Below are 5,605 nucleotides of genomic sequence, written 5' to 3'. Positions count from 1 at the left end.
GACATGTAGGTCAGAACTCAGTCGTCGCATAGGCAAGACGAACGCTGTGCATTACCTAGACACGTAGGTCAGAACTACAAAGGAATGTAAGTACGTGTCTATAATCAACGGGCACGAAAAGAGTCTCACCTCAGTCGTCGCGTAGGCAAGACGAACGCTGAGGTGAATGTAACTACTCGTCTGGTATAAGTGGAATCTGGGCGACTGTCATGTAACATACAAATCGGGAATGCCACGTAACGAAGTAGGGGTATACCATATGGAAAGGAATGTCGGGGAACACAATAGAACGAAATGGAAAGAACGTGCGTGATACAGAATGACCATCTGTCAGGAAAACCAGGGTATATGTCAAGGTAACCACGCCGAGTCGGCGCCAGCGCTATGGCTGTCTCGGCGTCAACTGCCGACGTCTCGCTCGTACCTCAACGCGCGCTCGAATCGGCCTCGGCGAGCGCGACGCCTTGCCGATTCCAACACTCCCCCTCAAGGCGAGCGCAGGCCGAGCTCAGCCGCGAAATGCTTGACCTTCGGCGAGGGGAGAGCTTTTGTGAGCGTGTCCGCGACCATGTCTTCGGTGGGGCAGAACACCAAGCGAAGCTTGCCGTCGTCAACGATCCACCGGATGAAATGGAAATGAACATCGATATGCTTCGTGCGGGCGTGGTACTGATGGTCTTTCGCGAGCGCAATGGCGGACTTGTTGTCAGCGAAGAGCGTGATTGGCGCTTCAGGCGAGTCGAAAAGCTGCGAGATGAGGGAGCGCAACCACAGCGCCTCCTTCGCCGCGTGCGTCGCTGCAACGTACTCGCTTTCGGTGGTCGAGAGCGAGACGACTTCCTGGCGCTTCGACGACCAGGACACGGCCCCTCCATCCATGAGGAAAGTGTAGCCGGATATCGCGCGCCTGTCTTCGGCCATGCTGCCGTCGGCGTTGGAATACCCGGCCAGTGCACCCTGAGAGCTGCCGAACGTCAGCGTGAGGCTGCGCGTTCCGATGAGGTAGCGGTAAACGCGGCAGACCGCATCCCAGTGTGCGGCTCCGGGCTTGCTGTTGAAGCGAGACACCGCCGACACAGCGTATGCAATGTCCGGGCGCGTGCCAAGCGCTGCGTACATCAACGAACCTACAGCCTCGCGGAAGGGGATGTGGAGCATGGCAGCGAAGTCGGCGGCAGTTTGAGGCGACTGCGCTGAGGATAGCCTCACTTGCGGATCCATCGGGGACGACACAGGCTTGCTGTCTTGGAAGTTGAATCGGCGCACAATCGAGTCGATGTACGACGTCTGCGAGAGTGCGATGGTGCGAGCTTCCCGATCGCGCCGAACTTCAATCCCGAGTAGCCAGTGCAGCTCGCCGAGATCAGTGATCTCGACGTGCTTGCGGAGACCTGTCTTCAGCTCGACGATGAGCTCGAGCGAGGTGGCGGCGATGGTGCAGTCGTCGACATGGACAACGACAATTGTGCGAGCGTCAGCGCCGGTTTTGAAGAATACCGCTTGGTCTACTGCGCAGACTTCAAAACCGAGTTCGTTGACGAGGATCTCAACAAGGCGTTGGTACCACCGCCGCCTGCTTTGCTTCAGACCGTACAGCGTCTTATTCAGACGTGCAACGCGCGTTGGAAATTCGGCGGACTCGTATCCCGGGGGTTGGCGCATGTAGATGACTTTGGCGTCGGACAGCTTGCCATTCAGGTACGCCCCTTTGATATTGACTTGATGTAATTCCATGTCGAAGCGGGCGGCGAGGGCGAGAACAGTGCGTATGGAGGCGAGTGTGGCGACGGGCGCGAAGGTGTCAAAGTAGTCTACTCCTGGCACTTGCGAGAACCCTTGGGCGACGAGGCGAGCCTTGTGGCGCACGACCACGCCTGATGCGTCCTTCTTGGCGCGGAAAACCCACTTCGAGCCGATGACGTTTGCGTTGGGTGGTGCATCGACGAGATCCCAAGTGCCAGCCGCGTTGAGCGTCGCAAGTTCCTCTAGTATACCACGCTCCCACTCGAGCCAGTCGGGGCGGCGCCTCACGTCAGCCAGCGAGGACGGCTCAAGTGCCTCGGCATTTGCGACAGCGTCACGCACCGCAAGAGCATAGTCCATGGCCTCCTCGAGCCTAAGCTCCTCGAGCGCCAGCATCATGCTGACCTCATGCTCCCCCTCAAGGTCTGACTCGTCGCCTTGGCCGGTCGGAAGCTGCACGCCACGAGCGAGTTTGGGATCCCGCGCTCGGTGAGAGCTGGAGCCCGCACCACTGAGTATGTCGCGAACACGCTGGCTGGGAAGACGCGTTCGCTTGGGGCGGGCATCTTGGGCATCGCTTGCGTCGGGTTGCACATCATCGGCATCAGCAGGAGGTAAGGGTGGAGGTGCGTCAGCGGCAGCATCGCCAGAATGAGACGAGGGAGCGTGGGTCGCGGCATCAGACTTTGGTTGGGCCTGGGAATCGTCCGAAAGCGGTGCCAGGGCAGGGACAGTTGCGCCTGACTCTTCCTCCCCCTCGCGACTGTCACTCGGCAACCCAAAGTACACGTTCCGCTCGACTGTGATGCTGCGCGACTTCGGCCAGTAAACACGATGCCCATTCGCACTCCTTGCATCCACACCCACCCACCGCCCGGACTCGACACAACCACCAAGCTTGGTGCCACCCTCACGGCGCACATACACTGGGGAGCCCCATTCATGAAGACCACGTAAATCCGGGTGCCGACCGTGTGCAGCTTCGTATGGTGTCATGCCGTCGAGTGCACGTGTCGGTGTACGGTTCTTCAACCACACGGCGTGATGCACTGCCTCACCCCACAAGAAGCGCGGGAGACCACTGGCGTGCAACATGGCACGCACGCGCTCGAGAAGGGTACGGTTGAGGTGTTCGGCGACTCCGTTGTGCTGCGGGGTGTCATGTACGGTGAGCTTCTGCTTGGTGCCGGCTTGCGAGAGGTGCGCGGTGAATGCCTTGCCCAGATATTCTCCCCCTCGATCCGAGTGCAGGACATTCACGGATGCATGGTGCTGGGTGGACCACAGGCTCTCGAACTCCTTGTAGGCATCAAACACGTCGCTCTTCTGCTTGAGTAGGTACAGATGCGTGAGCCGGCTGTGATCATCCGTGAAGCTAACGTAGTACCAGCGGCCACCGAGCGTTGTGACCGGTGCCGGGCCCCATACATCCGAGTGCACCTCATCGCCGAGGGCTTCTGCACGCTCCCCTTCTCTTGCCTTTGCTACAGGCTTGCGCGTGGCCTTAGCATACACGCACGACTCGCAGAACAAGGGCTCGTCGGGGGACTCGCTGAGCCTGAGACCGGTGACCAGGCCATCCTGAGCGAGCTTGCGTGCGGCACTCGGCGAGATGTGCCCCAAGCGGCGGTGAAGCTCCATAATGGTGACTTCATCAGTGGCGGTGCTTGCGGACTCGACACCGTCGTGCACGACACGGTATAACCCCTTGGCTGATTGGGGGATCTGACCGATGACAGAGCCGTCAGGACCGCGCAGCGTGCACCTCCCCTGTCCGAATGTGGCTTCGTACCCCTGCCGGTCGAGGCGGCCGACAGAGACAAGGGTGAATCCCACCTCGGGCGAGTACAGAACTTCGGTGAGGCGCAGTTGAGAGACGTCGACACCATTCGGGACTTGGATGACAAGGTCTCCCCTGCCAATCGCATGGAACACCTGCTTGTTCGCAGCGGTGAACGGGTGAGGGGTAATTGGAGTGAAGTCCACGAAGTCAGAGTGGTAAGGCGAAATATGACGTGTCACGCCGGAGTCGTATAGCTCGGTGGTGAATGTGGTGCGTTCCACGCGCGTGGCTGATTCCACATGCACAGCCCACTCGTCGCAAGTGGCCGGTGCAGCCTCGTGGTCGCCTGGGGTATCGTCGTTGCTGCCTGTGGTGTCGTTGTCATCGCACCAGTCCGCGACAACACTTTCGACATCCGAATCCGATGCGTCAAAATCGTCGTCAGAGTCGTCGTCTGAAGAATCTGACATGCTCATGAGACCAGGCATGGAGTCGGCGTCGTCGTTGCTGACCGAGGACTGTGTGTCCCAGTCGGACTCTCCAGCCTCCGAGAACGCAAAGGCGGCATCGCTGTTGGAGTCAGAGTCGATGGCGGCATTGGCTGAACCTTGGGCGTTGTCCTTCGCCCCTCCATCGGACTTTTTCTTCAGCTTCGGGCATTCCCTGCGCAGGTGTCCAACCTCGTCGCAATGCCAGCACTTCCGACCTCTTCCTCATCCCGAGCTGTCACGCGCACCCGAAGAACCGAAAGCCATGGCTTCGTCGCCGTCCTTCGCGTCTCCAGCGCGCCCGCCTGACGCCGACCTGATCCACTTGGACTCCTCCCCGATGACCTGAATGAGGGTATCCGGGTCGATCGTGCCGGTGGGGCTGTAGAGGCGGGCGGCAGTAAGTTGCCCAGACGCAAAGCTCGCAAGAGCTTTTGGGAGAGAAGATATGATGGTCGACCTGTAGTCGGCGTCGTTGATATCGACGCCGACTGCAGCCAGTTCCTCCTTCTTGGTTCGAAGGCCATCCAACCAGACGCGCACATCGCCGCCTCGGCACTTGGAATTGAGGAACTCCGAGCGTAACTCGGTCTGTGCAAACGCGCCCTTCTGGGTATACTCGAGCTCGACCTTGGCCCACATCTCGGCGACCGTGCCCATGCTCCTGATCTTGAGCACTGTGGAGTCGGGCAGGCGTCCGAGGAGTAGGTTCTTGGCGAGGCTCTCGCGTTCCTCCCACTTCTCGAGGTCGGCGACCTGCGTGGGCGATAGCTGTGGCGCTGTCGGCGGCTGCTGAGGGGGTACAGTCACGCCTGTAGTGCTTGGCGCAGCCTGCGACGCAGTTGCAGTGGCCGGCACGGGCGCTGTGGTTGCAACCGGCTTAGTTGCAGCACCAGTGAAGTGTGCCCACAGCTTGGGCTTTGCCTGGACGCCGGTTGTGAAGCGGATCGCAAAGATTGCCCAGTTGGCGCCTCGGGAGTCGAGCTTGGGAACGTTTGAGGGAAGGGTATCGGTGGTGATGGGCTGTGAGGACGACATGGCAGAGTTGTGAATCGATGTAGACGTTGGGAGCGGGGCTCATAACCTCAAGGAGGTACAAGCAGTAGCAACACGCGCTAGACACGTAGGTCAGAACTCAGTCGTCGCGTAGGCAAGACGAACGCTGTGCATTACCTAGACACGTAGGTCAGAACTACAAAGGAATGTAAGTACGTGTCTATAATCAACGGGCACGAAAAGAGTCTCACCTCAGTCGTCGCGTAGGCAAGACGAACGCTGAGGTGAATGTAACTACTCGTCTGGTATAAGTGGAATCTGGGCGACTGTCATGTAACATACAAATCGGGAATGCCACGTAACGAAGTAGGGGTATACCATATGGAAAGGAATGTCGGGGAACACAATAGAACGAAATGGAAAGAACGTGCGTGATACAGAATGACCATCTGTCAGGAAAACCAGGGTATATGTCAAGGTAACCACGCCGAGTCGGCGCCAGCGCTATGGCTGTCTCGGCGTCAACTGCCGACGTCTCGCTCGTACCTCAACGCGCGCTCGAATCGGCCTCGGCGAGCGCGACGCCTTGCCGATT

This window comes from Coniophora puteana (assembly GCF_000271625.1).
Source record: "Coniophora puteana RWD-64-598 SS2 unplaced genomic scaffold CONPUscaffold_13, whole genome shotgun sequence".
NCBI lineage: Eukaryota > Fungi > Basidiomycota > Agaricomycetes > Boletales > Coniophoraceae > Coniophora > Coniophora puteana.
The sequence above is the reverse complement of the archived record's forward strand: the minus strand, read 5'-3'. Positions refer to the sequence as shown.